At 33.8% G+C, this 24,516-nt stretch overlaps 2 protein-coding genes across 3 annotated transcripts in view; both read left to right on the forward strand.

Moving 5' to 3' along the window:
• The window catches only part of LOC126772529 (HIG1 domain family member 2A, mitochondrial), a 397,572-nt gene that overhangs the window by 144,174 nt on the left and 228,882 nt on the right, over positions 1–24,516 (forward strand). The window contains exon 1 of one of the 2 annotated variants that reach the window (XM_050492928.1): positions 13,290–13,301. The exons of the other annotated variant lie outside the window; for it this stretch is intronic. The gene's annotated coding sequence lies outside the window, so the exon portion shown is untranslated. Of the gene's footprint in view, positions 1–13,289; positions 13,302–24,516 lie in introns of those variants that run through there. 2 annotated transcript variants of the gene reach the window in all.
• The window catches only part of LOC126772530 (protein couch potato-like), a 194,819-nt gene that overhangs the window by 90,142 nt on the left and 80,161 nt on the right, over positions 1–24,516 (forward strand). The window lies entirely within an intron of this gene.

Raw genomic sequence — 24,516 nt, forward strand, 5'->3', positions numbered from 1 at the left:
GCTGAGCGAAACATTCGAAATTAAGTTACAATTTAAATTTGTGTAATAATGAATGAAGATATATTTCATCTTAGGGGAAGACGAAAACAGATCCATCCCATCTTGAGCCCGAAGCGGCTACCGATTTGTTTTCAAACAATTTCATTCTGACGTCCGACCGCGCTGCAGACCACGGACGCCATTGTTAGCAAGAAACGCTGATTACTGTGCCTCGCCCAAGGCCAACCATTGTTCTATGTTGGATGCTTGCACGCTATCCTATGTCGGAGGCTATATTTTTTGCTTTAGATTATCTCGGTCAGTAATTTGTCGTTAAGTGTACTCGCTTTGTGTGTTAATTAGATAGCGTACCGTTTTGATCGTGATTTCGATGAGATTGAATTATTACATGAACGACAAAAGAATAGTTGGCTTTTGTGTGTTTTGTTAAATTTTTATCAGTTGTAGGTACTGCTTTAATTAAACTTTATCGTTCTAATTAATTAACAAGTTAACAATGTTAATTATTACACTTTGCACATAGAAAAGTTGAATAATGGATTTTGAATATAGAACAATTCAAAGTCCGTTATTAGGAATAATATATTTTCGCGGAATAATTCAGACTGAGTATTTTAATTAGGTTTCTTCATAGTATTGTTTCAAGTTTTTAATTAACTATTAATAAGTTTTATTCAGTTCGATGATGAAACACCAGCAGATATTAAAAATCCTGATCGAGTTTGAGTCTTACAGCCTTAGTAGCACTTCGCTAGTGCAAATATTTACATTATTTAAGTGGGCCTAAAAAAGAGATTCGCTTGATAAAATATATGTAAATATTTCATAATTATATAGCAAGGTTTAAAGAAGCTATATTGTCAATATATTGAAAAAACTCCGTTATATTTAGAATATAAATATATGTATTTTTCACTATGTTAACTTTTAATTTTGTTCTTTGTTTTGTTTTTTTATTTTTTTTTGTCAATGATAATTTGTTTCATATAAACGTGTGTCAGTTAAGTAAGTAAAAAAACATATTTTAATGTTACGTGTTTTTTTATATCATAAAAAAAGTATTAACCTAAAATTTCGAAAACTATATGCATGCGCCTGCTCACGTTCACGTTTATAAAGTGAAATAGACCGGATTAGTCGGCAAAGGCGGCAATAATGGAGGATAAAAAATTCATAGCACTCCTAACTAGCAAACGGTACATTGTACGGATGTCCGCCCGTGACCGCATCGAGCCGTTGAAAGAATAATGGTTAAATCGAAAAATCAGCTCTCGAGGACTTGGTTCAATGTAATTTCCTAAAAAGTATAGATCACAATGTTTCTGAATATTAATAGATAAATTTATTTAATAATTATATGTATAAAAAATTGGTCTCGAATCTTAGTCTAAAACTTATATAAATAATAAGCGAGCGACCCGACTTCGCATGTGTAGGATTAGATAGGCTTTCCAACAGATCTGTTTGAAAGGGAAAACTCATTACATTGGTTTATTTTCATAAAATATCGAATTAACCCTAGTTCAGTTAAACAAAATATAGTCTATTTGCAAAAACAGAATAAAAATATCCACGGTAGGTTGAAAATTTGTCGTGTGTAATTTTATCACAAAAGACGAACTATTTAAAATTATCATAACTAATATAATGTTATACAAATCACAAACGAATACGATCGATAAATCAATAACTGCGATGCGGCAGCCTACACTTACTGGCCATATATTTATGTTTTCGTCACATGTCTGCGCACGCGCCGGTCAAACTTTTATTTGCATGCAGTGGCGCGCGACCGCAGGAAGTAGGGCCTGGCCCAAACTGCTCGCTTCCGGCACGTTCGTTTTATTGTCAAGGTATAGCCCACCTTTATACGGTTTGCTTAATGACTTTATAAATGGTCTCAATATTGATAAATACTACATATAAATATAAAAGAAAAACACGTGATTATTGTTAAAAAAAGGATTAGCTTTGTACTAGTATTGTAAATATTAGTAAGTAAGTCTGTCTGTTTATCTGTTATGCTTTCACGGTCCACATCACCAAACCACTGAACAGTTTTTTATGCAAATTGGTATGGTTTTGAAGCAAACTTGAACCCCATGGATGGGCTTTGGATATACCTAATCAGGGTCCCCCTTCCTTAAACTCACGGGCGAAAACTAATTGTTCATATTTCAAAACTAATTTTTAGTTTTGTAAATATTAATAAATATTTAAATCAATATACTTTTTTTATTGCTTTCGCGTATGCGTATTTATAGCGTGTAAAAGTTTTTGTTTGAGTATGAAAATCTATCCGTGTAGAATGCCGATACACAAAAAGGTTGTAATTAAAAAAAAAAAGCTTTGTATATATATATCCATAATACTAAGACATATCGTATATCGATATCTAGCTAACATATATAATAAATGACTTTGTTTGTCTCGCTGTCACGTCTTAACTACTCAATCGACAGTCATTTATTTTTTTACACGTTGTCCGGGGTTCAGAAAAGGACATAGGGAAATAATATCTGCCCCCCCTAACGGGCGAAAATAAATCTAATCCCCAATCAATCAACAGCCAATCGTTGTCCACTACTGAACATAGGCCTCTCCCAAGGTGCGCCAAAGCTCCCTGTCCTCCGCCTTCCGCATCCAGTTGGTGCCCGCCACCTTCTTAAGGTCGTCGGTCCACCTGGCTGGAGGGCGCCCTACGCTGCGCTTGCCGATTCGCGGTCTCCACTCTAGGACTCGTCTGCTCCAACGGCCATCGGTCCTACGACATACGTGACCAGCCCACTGCCACTTCAGCCTGCTAATTTTGCAAGCTATGTCGGTGACTCCGGTTCTTTTCCGGATAATCTCATTTCTGATTTTATCCTTCAAAGATACTCCGAGCATAGCTCGCTCCATAGCACGCTGAGCGACTTTGAATTTGTGGACTAGTCCCGCAGTTAGTGTCCACGTTTCGGCACCGTATGTCATGGCAGGTAAGACGCATTGGTTGAAGACTTTCGTCTTCAAACATTGCGGTATAGACGACTTGAGGACTTGACGAAGGTTGCCAAATGCTGCCCATCCCAAGCGAATTCTTCGATCGGCTTCCTTCTCGAAGTTGTTCCTACCGACTTGTATTATCTGTCCTAGGTAGGTATATTCACTAACAACTTCGAGAGGTTTCCCCTCGACGTATATCGGTCCCGGCAAGACATGCCTATTGAACATGACCTTGGTCTTGTCCAAGTTTATACCGAGACCGACACACCGGGAAGACTCGCCTAGGCTACGCAGCATTTCGGTTGTTCCAGTTGTTCCAGCGACTCTGCTATGATGACGATATCGTCGGCAAATCGAAGGTGTGAGATGTACTCGCCGTTTACATTGACTCCATACCTAGTCCAATCCAGCGTCTTGAAAACGTCTTCCAACGCGTTGGTGAACAGTTTCGGGGATATTACATCCCCCTGTCTCACCCCTCTGCGCAGTTGGATCGCCTTCGTCTTACAGTCCTGAATGTGGACAGTCATTGTAGCGGCGTTGTACAGACATCTCAGTACCTCGATATATCTCCAATCGATATGACATCTCTGCAATGAGTCGAGCACTGCCCAGGTTTCGATGGAGTCGAAGGCTTTCTCGTAGTCCACAAATGCCATACACAGCGGCTGATTGTACTCTTCGGTCTTCTGCACAATTATGTTCGGGAGATGACGGAATCACAACAGAGTTGCTTAAGGCAGGCGGGACTCCGGTCCTGAAAGAGCTAGCAAGCCTCTTTTATTCCGTCATCCAACATGGCAAGACCCCGGAAACGTGGAGCGGGAGTGAGGTGGTACTGTTTTTCAAGAAAGGTGATAAAACCCTCTTGAAAAACTACAGACCAATCTCCCTCCTGAGTCACGTGTATAAGTTGTTCTCAAGAGTCGTCACGAACCGTCTCGCCAGACGACTTGACTAGTTCCAGCCCCCAGAGCAAGCCGGCTTTCGATCAGGCTACAGCACCGTGGACCACATCCATCCAATCTAATCCCCACCTCATTGTAAATAATCGATATTTTTTTTTATAGAATAGGAAGGCGGACGAACATATGGGCCACCTGATGGTAAGTGGTCACCAACGCCCATAGACATTGGCATGTAAGAAATGTTAACCATCGCTTACATCACCAATGCGCCACCAACCTTGGGGACTAAGATGTTATGTCCCTTGTGCCTGTAATTAATATTGAAAAAGCACCGTATTTATTAGGAGCGAAACGAAAAAACATATTACTCTAACTAGATTCATTTCGCGCGAAAAATATTATGATTATTATAACGCTACGAGTATCGTGAATAACGAATGGATTTTAATTTGATTATCGTGTTTGTTAAATTATTTTAACGGCATGTTTATATTCTCTGCCCGCTACACAACTCGGGCCGGCGTTTATATTTATCCCTGGAGAACTATTCGATTCGCAAGGATGAAAAACAGCCACTGTATGAACGGTACCGGGGAACTATGTTCGTGAAAATTTAATTTTCATTCATACCAGATAGGTTTTTTAAATATATTATAATATATATTAAGGATTTATTTAAATAATGTCTTATTATATTGTTATTTATGTATCTTTACTAGTGTTATAAATTGGAAAGTGAGTTTGTTTGTTTGTTTGTTTGTTTGTTACGCTTCAAGTCTTAACTTCTAAACCGATCAACGTGAAATTTTGCATACACGTTGCGAGGGATATAGAAAAGGACTAAGGCTACCTAACATCGAAAATATTCATAAGTGTTTGAAGCTAGTTATTAGAAATAAGAAGAAATGTAATAAAAACATACATTTTTATCTAACATTATTATTATTTATTGTTTTTAATAATAACATTTTTTTGCGTGACTTTGATGTACATACGTATAACGAAATGTGTTGTATTCAACGAAAACTTATCTTCATATCCGTATAAATACCTTTTCTAATAACGAAGGGTCTCATTTGTCGCATGTAAAATATTCCGTCCACGTACTCCTTCATTTACGGATGACAGTGGTTAAAACTCGAAGTGGGGCATTAACTAGTACCGAGTTAAGCCGCGTATATACTCGCTGCGGTCGCCTGTTGCGTAAGATGACATCCGAGCCACAGATTAGCATAACGCCAGTGATGCTACGACACGATCAACCGAGCATCGATGTATTTTTATCGATATAAATAAAATCAATTATTTTTAAATTTTGAAGTAAATAGTTCTTCTAAATAGAATTTATATTCCGAACTGGTTTTATTTATATTATTATAAAATTACGGTTCACGTGCGCTCGTGAATATGGTATAAAGTATTTTGATTTAAATTTATTTAAATGTTGTTTTGTAACTTACTAAATAGTTTTCTATATAGTAGAATATTGCTATTCATTTTTGATTAATATTGTTATTTTTATCCCGCGAGACACTAATAGCAATGATGCAATTTATTAAAAATAAAACATTTTACAATATAAGCTTTATAAACGCAATTTATTTTCTTAAATCTATTCTTGTAATTAACACAATAATACTGGTGGAAGAGCTTTGTGCAAGCTCGTCTGGGTAGGTACCACCCACTCATCAGATATTCTACCGCAAAACAGCAGTACTTGTAATTGTCGTGTTCCGGTTTGAAGGGTGAATGAGTCAGTGTAATTACAGGCACAAGGGACATAAAATCTTAATTCCCAAGGTTGGTGGCGCATTGGCTATGTAAGCGATGGTTAACATTTCTTACAATGCCAATGTCTAAGGACGTTTGGTGACCACTTACCATTAGGTGGCCCATATGCTCGCCCGCCTTCCTATTCTATAAAAAAAAATTTAAAATCACCTCGTAATTTTTAAATAATTTTATCGATATCTAAAACAAATTAAGTGGTACATGACTATTTTTAATATTCGAGGTCGTACCGTGACATGATGTAGCGCATGATTCACCGTCGCGTCTATGCGTTTATACCGCGTATACTTAAATATATTTATGCGTTCCGTTTTGCACAATAATAATGATTTTATCTGAACGAGATAAATATTCCACGTGTTCGTATTGAGATGTAAAAACTATACCTTTTCGTTTCCATATGTTATCTTGTCAGCGTGTCCAAGATTGGTATTTGCGTTTGTTTTTATTAAAAACATAAAAAAATATATAACTAAGCTCGATGCATTTGTTTTTGTTAATGATTATTTTATAAAAAAATTGATGAGTTTGTCTGTTCGTCCGCAACGATATTCGTCATATTTATTTTTAACTTTTATTCCAGTTAGCGATTTGATGATTTTTCGTTTGATTTCTGTCGCGGCTGACAACGACACAGGAAGTCATAAATGCTCAGCTATGTGTACGGTATCTAAAGTACGATCGTAATAATATTATGCGCGATCTTATTATTAAATTCCGTAAGATATTATCAGGGCTAGATTGTCTTAAAAATTCCTCTAGCAATTAGCATTTTTGTATAATAACCTGTGGAAGTCGCTTTGTGAAGGCGCACTTCGTATATCTCAAATCTTTTTTACTCTTCAGTTATTCTACTGATAAGTAGCATGCTTAGTATTGTTACGTTTATGTTTCAATGAGTAAGTCAGGTCGGTCAGGCATTGCCGGTGCGTTGACTGTGTGCGAAATAGTTTATCATCTTTAAAATGTCTATGTCCATGAACTAAAGTGGCTAGTTATCGTTTGGTAAATCATTAATAAAATCAATAAGAGCGGATATCGCCCTGTGACCAGTTAATCCTGAAATGCGGCTACTAACCCGGGCAAACAACAGAGATGTCATTTGTCGATTTTGAGCTTAAAATTAATCTCTTAAGAAACCTTGGAAATAAATCGAATGATTTTCCTACATTTCTAACCACCGACCCTCAGACCATATCCTCAAAAGGAGTAGTTTAGAATGTCAGTTATAACATCCAAGTGTTGTGATCAAGAAATATGTTTATGTCACGCTGTGACTTATCCCGTGTCGCAATTTCTGGAGCGGCCTCCGTCTAATTGTGGTGGAGTTGACAGAATTACGTCGATCGTTATTATATACAAGCACGATATTCGTTCAAGATCACTATTTATTTTTGATACATTCACGTAATCTTATTGATATTCTCGTATAGCGCGCTGTTCCGTGTATCAGATATAAACTGTGTTTCTATATTATTGAAAAGAAACAAAAATTCGTTACATACAGAAATAAGTCCGAATCGTAACGTTACTCTTGATATTTATTTTATAAATATTTGTTTTTGTTCGATTTATATGTACGTAGATATATATATTTTTGACTAAGGATATATGTTTGTTTGTTTTACATACATTACAAGGCAATGTTTATTATACACAATATATAAACAAGAATAGCTTTTTTTAAATTTAGATATATTTTATATCCAAATAAGTTTTGTAGTCAAACTAGTTACTTCTATCGACGTCGATTTACTTTGATATCGCAAAAATTCAATAAAATCAGTCAGTTTCAAAAAACGTTTAGTTAGCAAAATTTTGAATAACCCCACCTCTTACTTACATTTTGGTAGATAAAGCTTTCAGGCTGTTCGTTTCGCTTGAAAATTCTCGCCACGCCCCTGTCTCCCATAAATTCCGATTTCCATTTGACGGAGTACCGCAGATATACTAAAATCGATTTTTGGTCCATGTGACCATTATTTTAACCTATTCGAATATGATTATCGACTTGATCAAATTTAAACTATAAGCTGACTACTGACTCGAAGCAATTTTCTTGAGTTGTTCCGTTAAGTAATGAAGTCAATACGATCGAATTGCGATGTTTATAGATAGTTACGAGTTACTTCTTACAGTGACTTCTTAACTTGTATACTTTACCTTATGAAGTACATTTTCGTAAGTAATTTGTTATTTAATATTGGTCGAATAAATTACCGTTTATACAATGAGTACTTCTTTACAACACAAATACCAACGCGTCTATCGCCAATGCGGCAAAGATAGATGGTCGTAGACAATTAATAGTGACATGTAAATATGTTTTTAATTGATTAGATTCTAAAGGAAGATTTTATGAAAGGATTATTGTTAAGGAATATATAAACATATACAAATTTTAAAGACTTTCATGACTACGTCCAATTTACTTTGATTAACTTCAAATTTAATTTGACTAAATACAGAACGCTCATTGGTCGTTCTATTGCGTCATCAGATATCATCAACCAATGAGCATTTCGATTGAAGTCGAATTAATTTATCTCACTTTGATCGGCGTTTCAGAAGCTACATGTCTCTTTAAAATTGAAGCGAGATCAAAGTTTCTTTCAGCAACTTATACAAAATTACGTTGCAAATGGGAAATATTTTATACAGGCGTTTTTTCTGTCTGGCTAATAAGTAGGTGTGGAGATCGAAGTTTTCGTGCAATGAACTCTTGGCACGCGTCGTATTTGCACGACATGCTAATACGATCTCGTGTAATTCGAAGCGCTTACACTGCACGTGGCGTTATATTATTTCTTACATAAATATCGAAATATGTTAACCAATCTGTTATCATAGTATATTAAACGGCTTACATTGTACATTATTTAGTATTAATACCGAGTGATTTAATTAAAAAAATTAAAAATATTTTTTTTATTAACAAAATTTAAATAAGATTTGAATTATATGTGTTAATACATATGTGGTTATGCGTTATATAATTAAGCTGCAATTATCCTGACAGGTAAGGTAAAGTAAATGACAACTTTTGTCTAGATATAAAAGAGTGATTTAAAAAAAAAGTTAATTTTTTTATATACGTATAGGTCAAGATCACAAATATGATTATTATTTTAATCAATAAACTTGCAACTTTACAGTCTGTATTGATAACAAGGCTCGTAATATATTTTAACGGATCTAGAATAGAATTTGGCACAGCGATGATATAAATTTCTTGTTGACACAAATTAGAAGATGGAATTCTATGATATTTGACAATTGGAAATTTCAATGTTGACATTATTAATAGCAGTGCCAGTTAGTGTCCCACCGCTGGGCAAAGGAAACGTTGGAGCCTTATCCCATTACTCCACTCTAGTATGGATTATCAATTCAGAACCGAGATGGCTTAGTGAAAATATAAAAAGTAAAATGAAAGAACACGGGTTCAAACCCGGGAATAACAGATTATCGCACGCTTAAATCGGGGCAACAGCTAAGTTTTCATGTGACAACAGCTAAGTTTTCATGAAACCTTCTCTAATGGAAAAACCTTTGACCAGCCATTGGACATAACGGGTTCTTACTTCATTAAATTTATACACAATAAAAACATGTATGTGTTTTAAACTTCGGTTTTCGCATTGGGTATTAACTACTCCACATCAAGCGCGTGCTCTGACGTACAGTTGACAGGTCCCAATGATTTCGGCCGCGCCGCAGTTTTGTGCACTGCGGCCTGATTTATTTACGCCGTGACCGCTATTTGAATACAACGGTCGTGGTGTCACGCTATTTATTATCAAGCTATCCATCGATGACAACGTTTCTTTTTTTATATTTTCTATTTAATTTCGCGCACAGGAAATACATGTGAATGTGAATATTTAATAAAGGTATGGCGTCAATTGTATCGGAATTTGAGGAGTTTATTTCATTGATCAATGATGAATATATTATGCTGTCTTCCTGGTGGATTTCAGTGAGGTGACCGTTCTCGTTGAGACGAATCAACTGCACGTGTTAAACAGCACAAGTATACGCTTAAGCACACGTGCACTCTCTGTTCCCTCTCTCTCATAGTCCGATGGGACGACAATCCGATACGACCGGCGATAATCGTAGCTCAGACCTGAAGATTATTTACTTTCCGTGGCAGAATTTAGCACTTATTCAACAGTATTTTTTTAAAGTCCAGTCGTATTTTTTTCGGACAGAAAAGCCCAATAACTGTCATTGCTCAAAAACCCGTCGAAGTCGAACCCGGAAGCTATTATCTGGAGCCGAACAGTTTTGCCACTAGACTAAACACTCTGATTTATTTTCGCACTATATCGTTACTCGAAATGGCAATGTTATGATGTTTACCTTAACCAATTTCTATAGTTAAATATTTTTTTTGGATAGTGGAAGTGATCATTGTATTGATATTCGACTTGTCTGTTTACAAGGATTTCATTTTATTAAAAACAAGTATTGTGTACTTTAAATATTCGCAATGTATGTTATTAAAATAATAATTAAAAAAATGGTTGGTTCGTGGTTAAAATTCGAATATGTTGTATGAAATTAAATAAGAACTTGGGCAATACGAGACTAACTATAAACACGCAGCACAAATTGTCTTGTTATAGTTAGAATACCTTTGTAATGTAGAGTTAATCTAACAAGGATTATGTTAAATTTTTGATGATACCATTATCACGACCTAAGTCTTCAACTTTATCCAAGAAAAAGTATATGATTAAATGAATATATTATACTATTCTTGAATTAAAAAAACGCGTCGCGCAGAAAAAGAACTTTTGTAATTTCGTGTCTCAACGGAGAGTAGCGCTAGTTGAACTATATCAGGCGTGCGTCGACATGCAGTTGACGTGTTTCCGATTATGCCCGCGCCGCAGTTTTGTGCATTGCGTCCTGATTTATTTACGCCCGCATATCTTTGCTGACGCTTTTTGAACTTTACGACCGTGACGTCATGTTTTATTGACTACTTTTTTTTAAATTTATTTTCTCCATTATGAACTAATTAATTAATAATTATGGCATTTATTGTTATTACAATTAGTGGTTTCATTAAATGAAAATTTGTAAGGAATTGCAAAGTTTAACAAATAAAAAAATCCGCTTAGTTTCTTTCGCTGGTTCTTCTCAAGTCTGGGTATTTACTTTTTCGAACCGGTGCGCGGTAGTTTTTAATTTAATAATTTATAAGTATATGTAATATTCCTCTTGAATAAAGGCATGACTTTAAAAAGAAAGAGAACTAATTAATTACTAATTACGTAGAATTTAAAATTCATGTACTTCATGTATTTATCATCCTCAAACATCGTATGTAATCATAATAACCTTCCATCAGAATAATACATACAATTCCGCTCGTACCTCATTCGCATCTTACACATAATGACAGGAGTCAGACGACAATACTTCAATAGGTATCCGTCTGAACGAGGACAAGCAGGGACTGATTAATATATCATCCGTTCCCTGCGCCGGTCCCTTTTAACCCGTTTTTGCGTATCACCGAAGGAAAAAGGGGCCGGATTTCAATAGGCAAGCGGCGGGGAACATTTATCATGGCCGTAATGAATTATCGGAAATTTTCCAATAAGCTCAGAAAATACTAACTATCCATCTACGTCACGCGCGCGACATGTCAGATTTGTAAACATTTTAACAGAGTTTTCAAATCAAGATGGCGTAATATTTTTTTTTAAATGTCATGTAAAGGTATAATAATATACAGCATGTAAATTTTACGTAGTTATACCAATCGTTTCGCGTAACCAAGCTTAATATATACTCGTTTCTGTTTTTCATATGTATTGCAATAAAATAAAATAGCGCTTTTTGATTTATAATGTAAATGAATGTTAGGTACCCATTGGGAATATATTTTTTTTATAACTATAAAATGTACGCTGTGAAATATTTGATCGTATATTTTATTGAAAACTTTGCAGTTGTACGGGTTGTAAAGAGTGCGTTAAACCGCCGTAAATTAAAAATGCCTATAAATATTTACGCTGTTTGCGGATCAAACCTACCGTTAGCCCTTGATACGCGTTTCATAAAGCTCGTGTATCGCAAATGAAAAGATTTTTTAAAACCTGAAATTGGTTAATGTATTAATATATATAACGATAACTGCTTATTTGGTCTAGTAATAGCTTATGAGGCTGCAGATACCGAGGTTCGGGGTTCAACTACTTCGTCGGGTTAATATATTTTTGGTGTTTTATATCAAATTCAGTAGCAGTTTGGCGTTAGGAAGTTGACAGTAAAAAAATATCATGATTTTTCAAAGGTATTTCGTGTGGGAAGAGTTTGCATATAATATGTTTGCGTATACACTTATGCACTATAAACTCCTGCGCCGGCAACTTTTAAATCGGCCGCTGAAGCCGATAGTCTGCCAGCTTATAATTAATAATAATAATAATAATATCCTGGGACATTATTCACACACGGCCATATAACCATAATATAACGATAAATATAATATAAGACGAAAATTTTTACTTATATTTATATTTATTTGTAAATATTTATATAGAAAAACGTACTTGTATATACAATATCTACCAATAATTCTTTCATATAGAGTTCGAATTGATGATATTGGTATTTTATTGAAATCGAGTATAATGGCTATATTAAAAGTAAATTATTTATATATAAATAGGCACAAATAAAACAGGTCTGTAACATTTTCTTTTCTGTTTGGTAAATTTTGTCAAACATTAGCGTTATTAATAAAAATGAGATTAGATTTTTTTTCAATAATGATTGCAATCGAATTTCGATCACAGGGCGTAGACTAGTATTATTGATAGCACTAATTAAAAACCAGTTTTATGCAGTGATTTCCGCATGTTAGTACATACATAAAAAAGGACATAAGAAGGATAAATTGATATTTTTTATTGAATAGGTAGGCGGACAAGCATATGGGCCACCTGATGGTAAGTGGTAACCAACGCCCATAGACATTGGCATTGTAAGAAATGTTAACCATCGCTTACATCGCCAAAGCGCCACCAACCTTCTGAACTAAGATATTATGTCCCTTGTGCCTGTAATTACACTGGATCAATCACCCTTCAAACCGGAACACAACAATACCAAGTACTGCTGTTTCGCGGTAGAATGTCTGACGAGTAGGTGGTACCTACCCAGACGAGCAAGCTCGTCGACGACAAAGCCCTACCACCAGTAAACGGTACTACAGATTATTATTTACTGTTACCTTATATGACGTTTAGATTTTTAAGACTAGGTAAAAGTTTATTTTAGTTTCTAAAAATAAACGTAGAGTAATTCCTTCTTAGTGATATTTTAGTATATTCAATAAACAATTTCTCCTAAGTTCCAATTAGTTGTATATAACTTATGTTTTGGCCGTAATTCAAACTTATATAATAATATACCAAACAAGTAGCGACGTCAAAACATGACTTTCTAAGTAAAATTACTTTTTCGAAGTCCCGAAGCTTAACGAGGAAAACACGAAACTTTTGACCTCACCCTCAGATTATTAAGCCGACTTTCTATTCGAGATTTGTCGAGTGATGTTGCGAACATTACAATATTATTGTGCAATTAAATTTCTTATACAGAAACCCTTACAATACAATACAAGCCATGTGAAAATTTCCTTCATTTTTTAATGGAGGTTGTTTATATATTATTTATAAAATAGATATTGTTATATATGCTTGGCATTAAAAGACTTTGTTACCAATTTAGCGATCGTCATAAAGGTTGCCTCATATTAGATTTTATTTTTTCATTTATACGATTTTATACTATCTACTTCTTTGTTGTTTGCTTGGCGGCGCTGCAGCTTATTAACTTTTTTTAAAGTTCAACCAATCGCTACGACTTTAGTAAATACTAAATATAAACAGGTCGTTTATGCTATGCTAATATATGTAAATATTTTAAATTTCGAACGCTTCTATATATTAAAACACATTTTTATTTCCACATTCCTCTATTTCTTCTTTTGTGCGTACCTTTTGTTCATATTTTGACATCATTTATTCCTTCCCCTCCTTCCAGTACTCCTGTACTAGAAGATTTCTCTGAAAAGGATAAGCATATGTTTTTTTTCATTTTTATATTATGTCTGTTAAGTACCTACGTATAAAATAAAGATTTTTATGTAGTATGCTTAATACTAAAATGGTACTAAAAATATTACTATTTTTTTTTTAATTTTTAATTTAGTCACACAGTTTTAATATGTAATGGCAGTTTTTAATGTAATAGTAATAATGCTATTTATTTTAGTAATAATGCTATTTACCCCCGAATTAGTTTAGAGTTCAGGATTGAACCAGCGACTATAACCGCACTTTGTACAATTGAACTATTAATCTCGCGTGTAAGTTCGAGTTAATAAATAACTAGAATGCAATCATTATCGGGTGAATGCGACACGCTCTGAACATCCCTCCTTCTTGTTGTGAACACGTACATCAGCAGGAAACACTAAGCACCGCCGCACACCAACGCGAATGCAGTCACATATGGGAGGAACTACATCGTGTTGTACTATTTGCTTTCGTATTTCAATCGAGATGAACTTTGAAAATTGATGTTTTTTTTTTTTGAGATAATACGGATAGTGGTTATACTTAGAAATCATACAATGCAGTCTTTATTAAATCAATAAACTAAGATATAAAACCAGGCAAGAGTATTTTTTATTATTTATAGGCCAGCGTTTCACCGTTGTCTTGCCTGATGTTACATCGACACGGTCTAGGATGTAGCACGCTTGCCTATAAGAAACCCGTTTACTCTGGATTTGAAGACACCAACGTTGTACCTATTAGGAAATACAGACTCAGGCAAAGTATTCCATAGTTTTGCAGTGCGATTTTGCAGAGTGATGTAAAATAGACGACATATAATATTTATTGATACATAATAAGTTTATACTTTAAAAATACTCTTTTTTTTTTAGTTTGCAAAGTATATTGTTCAAGTTAATGAAATCCTTAAAAAGAGCCGAGATTGTGTAAGATTGTGTTGTTGTATTTATTATTTATTTTGTGCTCGTAGATAATAGGGAACATCGCGAGCAAAACTGCGGGTCTTCTGCGTGTAAGCTTCTGCTCAAAAGCAGAGACTACATTTTTCAAGCCGTGGGCAGTGAGACATTTATACATGGTTATTTATATTAGCTTTAACATAGTTAAGCGCAAAATATCTTTTTACATAATTATACGTACGTCATCAAAACACTTAACTTCCGTTATGTATTATATAACAGTGACCCGTTGTATTTGTATTAACAGAAAACTTTTTCATCTCGCTCTAGTTCATTAAACAGGACTTTCTTAGCTTACCATTAAAATGTGCAATTAGTTCGTAAGTCTTTCTACGTTTAACATCGAAACATTCTTTTTACACGAGCGCGGGTATATGATGTATGCTTAGAGCGTGATGTCATCTCATCTGCCCTCACGACAAAGCGTCGAGCAGGTCAAAGGGTGAGGGGAGCACATTGTTAGCACGCGACCCAGGCTCAAGTGCTTTTGATGACGAGTCTCGCTACCTCGACGTCACTAAAGATTTTTTTTCTCAACAGGTGAAGGAAGTTTTTGAGAGGCGCCTTCTTACACTCAAACGAATATATATACGTCCATTTTTTTATACCGAAAAATAAATGAGGTTTCACGTGTCTGACTTTTGATTCTTAATAGCTTTTGTTGTGTTTTTAATTAATCAGTTTGTATAAAGATTTTAAATAGTTTTTTTTTTCAATATATCATTTAATTTTATTTTGCACAATCGGCCGCAATCCGCTATGGCTCACAAATATAGTTTGTGTTAATAAACACTGTTTCCTCTTTTTCTTTAATAATAGAATTTACATTCGAATTTAATTCGAAAAATAAGACAGTAATGTTTATCAAATGACGCCCTAAACATTATATATAGGTAAAGTTATTAGATGGTTTGGGACTATTTACGAGTCAGTGATCAGTACATTTTCTTTATTTATTCAATAAATATTATATCACAAACTATAAAATAACTCTAAAGACGATATTTCACGTGTCAATATGTCTTAGGAATGATCGAGGAAGGTTACGCAAAAGTAATATAAGTTACATTTTCCCAAAACGCTATTTTTCACGTTATCAAAGAAAGGTGCCCTTCCTCCTGTCCCAAATGGAAGCTGAGAGGAAACGCGCCATAAAACACTTTTTCAAGAATCAATAGAGGGTTAAGCCGAAGTTCGTAGCACAAATTATGTTATAACTTAACACACGTACTTTATGATTATACAAGCTACCCGTCCCGATTTCACAGTCTGAGAAGTTTTATCCCTATATATATGTTTTTAATATTTTTGATAAACTAATCTTATAATGCATATGCTATGAACTATACTAATAAATTTATTCGGTTTTTTATACGCTTTTATTCGAATTTAGACACAATATTTGTTATATTAAATCTCTTAGACATTACTGAACGGTATTACTAAGTTTAATTGTAATTACTATTTACGGAAGATGCTTAAAATTAATGTGTTATCACTGAAAAATGTGAACTCAAGTTATAGTTTATTTAGGGAGATATCTATAAGAATGTAAGATATTTTGACTATTTTGCTCTTATAGTTTTGGCTGCGCCGTACAATAGCCAGAGATTGTACTAACAATACTCCTTTGAATTACGTCGACATATCAAGTTATAGGTCAAAATATATTCAATATTCAGCAATCGAAATAATAAGAAATCATAAATTAAAAGTTCCATATCAAGCGGATAAATAATTTTGCATGATTTCTGCAAAAAAAAAAAAAAAAATTAAACGAACCTTTTGATTTCGAGATTTTTGATTACAAGATATAATGATGATACATATATTACTGACATATACCTTCATTCAGTAGATATTAATTGCTTTAAATGAACATAACTCATCCGCAAACGTCTCATCAAACTGTATCCCTTCTCGAGGCAAGTTTCAATTGAAACTTAGTTGAGAACTGAACCAAAGTAGTGTTCTTGCAATGCGATGGCTCAAATTCTCAAAGCGACTGCCTCAGACGGATCTTGACTCGCTGAAATTAATCCATCTTCGCTCTCAATGGAAACGAAAATGTATTAGCGTCGTCCTCAAAACGGTATATTTTATTACTTCGATATAGTTTTATCTTAGACGTTGTTACAAAATAATCCGTTATGTATAATGTCTATAATACTTTGATATTTTTAAATTTAGATTGAGATTTAATGATAACGTACTTACTTCATTATGAAACTGGTACAGTTCTAGTTAAACTTATTGAGGTGAAATCTACAAAGTTAAAATGTTCAGTAAGCAGTGTTCATTTGTTACGAATTTTCTTACGCTTGTTTAACCACTAATTCCATTACAGTTGTAAGTTTTCTCGAAAGCATTTGAAAACAATTACAAAAGAACAAACGAGGAAATTTGTAAGAAACACACTTAATCGATAATCATGTTCATCTGCTAAGAGTTTGCGGTTTAAAGTATGTTATTTTTTTTCTGACCTGAATAAATAAACTTTTTTAAAAGTTGCCGTTTATTTTTAATCGAAATAATAGTTTTATTTTTAATTATTTTTATATGAAAGTTTTACCGCATGACTACGTTTTTGCTAAGATTTTTTTGGCAGGCGCTAAATACTAAGAAATTAATGCGAAGTATGACGCATTAATTATTTCATGTTAAGGAAAATATTTTAAGTAAAAATTCACTTGTATACGGAGAATATGCTTTTAGAACAACGCATGTTTACACTTAGGTCGTTAATGCAAACTTTGTACAATAACAAACTTCAATTCCGTTACGAGTTAAAACGTAAGTTATGCGTAGTGAGGTAAATATTTATATGGTGTGGAGTGTAAATGTAATCTTGTCATTAAGTATTTAGGTAATTTTCCGCATTTCTCGACATGTGATCAGCTAGTGCTCAGAGAGCGGCTGCTTTCCCTAATTTTGGCAACATCCTATTAACCAGGCACGACTTATTACTCAATCCCAAGAGATCAGCCGGTTGCTATGGCAACGTGAGTATGTGTGAGTAAAGACTAGATATTCGCTCTCGTGTTGCCAAAGTTGTAGTGTGCGATTATTGGAACTTTCGTGTGGATTCTTTTATAGTCAACAACTGTGTACTGTCTTGGATACACTTTGATACATTTTTAACAAAAACTGCGAAGAGCATAATAAAAGTGACTTTTTATTTACTCTTTATATACCTAAATGCACTATTAATTGCGTTTTATCACAGACAATAGTACACTTTAAAATTGTTTATTAACTATCATAATCTTCAATAAGATGAAGTAGAAAAACCGATTGTATAACAACACAGTATGTAAAAATTTAGGTCTAAATTGGTTTGTACATTGTAATAAAAAAGTCTCTTATAAATATAAATGAATAATCCATAACGTGTTTTACATGATCGTAAATAATGAGTACATTTTGAGACTTGAATTACCTATCAAGTATCAAAATAAGCTAAATAGTCACAATAAGATCGAGCGGGTGCTCCTGGGAATAACGGTGTATCGTAAATGTAGAGTCGAGCAGTTTGTCTCCGACGTGCTCCGCAGTTGTATTCCACGCTGACGTAGCGTATGTGTTATTAGCTTAATTATGTGTCTTAGTATTTATTATTTATGAGCTCATGAAGTATTCTATTCCATCTCAAAATTACTTTGAAAGTCATTTTGCATGACTCTTTAAGTGTGTATACGTGTATGTGTGAGACTTGTTTACATAGCTTATCTTAAAAATATAACAACAGATTTGGCTGACTGAGTCAACTCCTTAGAATTTATTCTACTATTTATATACTTAGTATTAAATTAAATCCATAGTTGTAACACGCACTAAAGCTTCGTACCAAACTTTTTTTTTTTTATAGAATAGGAAGGTGGACGATATGGGCCAGCTGATGGTAAGTGGTCACCAAACGCCCTTAGACATTGGCATTCTAAGAAATGTCAACCATCGCTTATAGCCAATGCGCCACCAACCTTGGGAACTAAGATTTTATGTCCCTTGTGCCTGTAATTGCACTTGGTGATAGGTATTGGGACAAGTAGTGTTATTGTATTCCGGTTGAATGTGAGTGAGCCGGAGTGCAGGCACCACGAACATGACAATTCAGTAAGGAATTGTTAATAATTTCTTACAGCGCCAATGTCTATGGGTGATGATGATAATTTGCCGTCCTCTTACCTATTTTATAAAAATGTAGCGATAAAATGAACTTCAGCTTTTGACAACAGTGAGACATTTATTGGCCCTTAATTTAATTTCCTTTTATATCGAAACGTTTATTCCATATAATAACAATAATTTCTAGAACTTTCTCTAATATAAACGTAGTAAACTATATTAATGTTGGAGATAAAAATATAATTTAGCAAAAATTTGTCTTCGCATAAATGTCATAATATTCGCGTTATTACAAAATAAATCAAAAAGAAAAATTTCAGTTATTTTAATTAAAATTGATCTCCACGTAATTTTCTTAAGACTGATTAAATGTGGTACGGCGTTGAGACATTAACTGCTTCAGCGAGTTTTGCTATTAGAGCGTGTCTAATGAGGTATCGAAATCTATCAACTTACTTGATAGATTTTCGTAGACATATTATTCGAGTTAGTTTCGTAGGAAAATTTCTTGCACAACATTTTATTTGTAGGATACGAAATGTTTTGAATTTTATAATACTGTAAGCGGATATGGTTCAATGGTTCGTACACGTGATTCTTAATTGAATAATGTAAGTTGAAACCTGCGTTTTTTCCTTTCCTTAACTCGTGTTTTTAATTAATTTCGTGCTCGGTAAAGGAAAACATCGTGATGATTTCTGACTGACGTCTTCAACGGTTGAAACTCTACCCTACTCCACGTTTTTTTTTAAATATTTTTTGGGAGGGAAAATGACTCTACTCCACCTGATGGTAAGTGGTAGTAGAGTCCGGGAAGATTGTTCTGCACTAGCCGTACCCGCCTTGCCTCGCAAGATGCTTCTTCACGCCTCGTTTGAAGGAACCCGGGTTGTAAGAGGAGGAGTATGTATGACCCATACCGTAATTGAGCAGAGGATGGAATAAGTTCTAAACCTTCTCCTCAAAAGAAGAAGGGGTCAGCTGTGGGACATTTACAAACTGTTACGTAACTTAACTACGTTTATCGTTTTTCAAATTTCATACCGCAGTGGTTTATATGATAATAATAAAAATATAAAGAATTTTTATTGAATTAAATTTAAAGTTTCAACATTATTTCGTCAACTTTATAAATTTATTTATAAAGTTAACGAAATAATGTTATTTAAACATTTATTTATACTAAAAAAATAATCAAAAAAATTAATTATGTCAAAAAATACTTTCTATGTGAGGCATAATTTATTTTGATAATATGGTATTATAAATAATATTATATGCTTAAAAACAAATAAGCAAGTTTAAAAAATAAAATAACGTATTGTTAGAAGGGCTTACTCCTTACTACACAATACGCGGAAGATCTTAAACTATTCCTACTCTGAATAATTCAATTAAAGTGCCAAGTTTGCAGGTAATAATATATATTTGAACGTAATATTCGAGTTTCCGATATATTTGAGCAAATTTCCGTATAAAAAAACCTCAAATATTTTGTTTAATGTTTAATAGTATAGGTATTCTACACTTAACGTAATTTCACGGGTAAATGACCAATAAAAAAAAGCAACGGACGGTAAAGCAAGGCTTAACTATAACTTTAATCTAAAAAATAATAATAATCCGCTTAGCATATCCGAGGTTGCCAATTTCGGGGGAAATTCAGCGGCAAAACATTCTCATGTCCATTAGGGCAACAGTCCTAAGTAAACATACCGAGAGTGTGGTCACTCTGATAAGTGTTGCCAGGGCGACCATATTTTCTAATTAGGAAGTTGAGAGCAACGTGCGGAATAAATAAGGTCGCTTGGGGAATATACACGGATGTATGTAACTTCGTTAACAATTATGTAAGTGCTTCTTTCTGATTCAATTAAAAGATATTTGTTAACAATTTAATACTCGACGATAAAATAAAAAATCAATTTAATGATGTGGGAATGTAAACGAGCAATGCATGGAGGAAATTGAGAACTCTCCAATAAAATTCCACGACGTAAGAAATTCACACAAATCGTTTATAAGGTGAGCGTCATTACTTCCGCGGGTATGGGGAGGAACATTTGTCAGAAACATGTGAATCGAGATTGAAGGTTTCAAGAAAATGACAAAAATCAAACCTTACTCATAAACTTTATTTAAAGACTTAGTTAAAGGTTTAGTTAAACACTGAGTTCTCTCTTTCTATCATTATTGATTTGACATTTGAAATAAGAAGACATGTTGAACTAATTACTAAACAACGTTTATAAGGCCGTAAGTTTTTTTTATAGTATAGGTAGGCGGACGAGCGTGTGGGCCACCTAATGGTAAGTGGTCACTAATGCCCATAGACATTGGCATTGTAAGAAATTTTAACTAAGATGTTACTATTAACTTGGGAACTAAGATGTTATGTCCCTTGTGCTTGTAATTACACTGGCTCACTTACCCTTCAAACCGGAACACAACAATGTCGAGTGTTGCTGTTTTGTGGTAGAATATCTGATGAGTGGGTGGTACCCACCCAGACGAGCTTCCACAAAGCCCTACTATATACTATTAAAATACTATACTTTATCCAGCGATCGCTAACTTTTTTATAGATTATCTACAAACGAACAATGGGCAGGTAGTAGTATAAATAGCATAAATATATAATAAATATTTTACGACGAATGGTTTTCTCTTTATATTATATACTGTTAAGGATATTTTAGTTTCGTTAGAATTGAGCCAAATTATAAAATACCCCGAAAATTTAAAATAATAATCTCATCAGTCATCGTAAGTCGGCAATAAGTCAATCTGTTTCAATCCATAGAGCGATGGAGCCGAAACTGTGTTAGGGGAACGAATTACTGACACCTGTCACGTCACTGACATAATAAATAATCTCGGAGGAACCTCTGGTCATCCCGCGTCACAGCGGCCTTCTGAGAGCATTTACAATACGCGCGCATTTAAGTTGACTTAGCAAATATTTCCTCATACGTCTACGCAGGAAACGCGAACGAGTGAAATATGACCGTACCAGTATTGCCGTTTTGTGAAATGATTTTTTATTTATGGTTCGCTTTTGATATATATATGAACGATATGTGTCGCAGGTGATAAGAAAATGGAATATTTTTATCTGATGAAATTGTAATGTCGTTTTAACTTTGCTTTGAAAACTTTTCAGTTTTCAGCATTCATGTCGGTGGAGGTTAAATAAAAATTTATTTGCAGTATCCGCTTAGAAAAATATTAGATTTGAAACGAAAAACTCACGATTTCATCGGGTAATTAGACTGGGAAGTTATGAATGTATTATGAAGTTATGAATTCGAAGTATACTTAATATGTTTTAATAACTTTAAATGTTGAGTTTTTATCCGTGAACCCATTCTGTTATATATATCGTACATAATGTCACAAATATGCATATGTCATTGCGATCTTTTATTCATATAAGAGTTGGCGTAACCATGCATCCCGTCTGAAATGTCGTTACGCCTACATGTCTAAGAAAGGGACGCAGGAAGGTATTTCCTCTCCAAGGTATTATATACTTACTACGATATCTCAATCAATACCCTGTATCTAGTTTGCAGCGAAAAATTTAATGCATATTTTTGTATAAAAATTTAATCCAATCAAAAACATTACATAGAAACTCACCGATTTTAAACATTAAAAAAGGCGAACTTTTATACAAACTTTCATCCTCAATTTCACCCATTTGCGTGACGAATTTTCAAAAACGCTGTAATATTTGTATTTTCTCATAAACAGAACTATTAACAGCGATTATCGTATTTCTTACTTTTAAAAATGACGAACTTCCATACATCTACATATCTATACATAATTATCAGTGTAATTACAGGCACAAGGGACATAAAATCTTAGTTCCCAAGGTTGGTGGCGCATTGGCTATAAGCGATGGTTGACATTTCTTACAATGCCAACGTCTAAGGGCGTTTGGTGACCACTTACCATCAGGTGGCCCATATGCTCGTCCACCTTCCTATTCTATAAAAAAAAAAAAAATCTTAAGTTTCATCTTCTTACACGATGAATTTTCAAAAAAGTATTAACAATCAATCAATCTTTAACTCATTAACATAAACCAAAATACCGATTTCCATATTTATTTATATCATATAAAGTTATTAAGAAATATTAATTTCGCAATTTTCGTTTCGAGGTCAATAATCACAAGGAATGGCTGCAGTAATAGTTCGCGGAAATGGGATGGGAGGGTGGAATCAATCCACTCACGCCGGGCCCGTTGTCACATGTCCAATCAACTGACACACTGTTCACTAGGGATCAGCGTATCGGGAGATACGGAACTATCTACTTTTATCCTTTTATAAACATTTTTGGTTAACTGAGTATCGATACCATCGAAAAGCTTTGATTAAAGTTATTTATTTGTTATGCTCCATCTACATCTGCGTTAACGTTATTGTTATGACTAAGTATTAAAGCTTATATATAATATACAGTCCAGACCTAGTTATTTTTCTTACTCCATTTAAAGTTATTCCTGTAATAAGTGGTGGGTTAAATGTATACTGTTTGAAGTTAGAAGTCTGCGCTGGTATACCGCTTTAAGATCATTTTAGTAGCAAGATTGTTTGCGCATTGGCGATATAAGGACTGGTTAATATTTCTTAAAACGCTAATGTCTATGGGCGGTGGTGACCACTTAAGATCAGGTGACCCATTAGCCCGTCCGCAAACCGAATACAATAATAAAAAATATTAATTCCTATCCTTAACAAAGTAACCATAAAACGATTGTATGAATAACGACATATATATATATATATATATATATATATATATATATATATATGTCGTATATAATAACGACATATATATATATATATATGTCGTTATATATATATATATATATGCGCCGGAACACTGATCTATCAGTAGAATTAGCGTTAATTATTTATTTTATTTTAGGTATAAAATAAATTTTGCATACGTATGAATTCCTTGTAAATTGTGAGTTAATTAGCGGTAATAACATCTTGTTGTTTGCAACCGCATAGAATACCGCAAATAAAACCGCAGGTATGGTTGTTATGTTGTAAGATAATAGGTTAGCAGCGATATACACATTATTTGCATAACTCACTGTCAATAATAAGCAAAACTATTACGGTATATAAATATGAATTAGTATTTATCTAATTATGTTATTATTATTTACAGGTAAGCAAAACACACAATGCAATCTTCTAAAGTTCAGTAAGTAATATACATATGGAACGAAATAAAGCATATTTATCTTCATAACTGTTACAACTATCGCATGTCTTTTCGTATTTAGATTTTGATTAAAATATTTAGCAACGGTGCTGTATCGAGAGCCGCGTACGTTGCACTCGATGCTCACTGACCTGGTATACTTTTTTTTTGCTACAGCTGCATAATCATTTCAAATAACAGATTAATGGAAATAAAAAAAAACGCGAGCGAAAGAAAATAACAGCTTTTTGTATTTATTCGAGTCACGAATAAATTTTGTGATGTCGATTATAAATATTTGAATGAAATGCACATGCTATTAATAAAAATATATTATCTCGCTACTTGGTAGTGTGCTCATTTGCTTGTACATGGCATATTTTTAAGAAAGCGATACACTTTCTTAAA

This window comes from Nymphalis io, chromosome 12 (assembly GCF_905147045.1).
Source record: "Nymphalis io chromosome 12, ilAglIoxx1.1, whole genome shotgun sequence".
Lineage (NCBI taxonomy): Eukaryota > Metazoa > Arthropoda > Insecta > Lepidoptera > Nymphalidae > Nymphalis > Nymphalis io.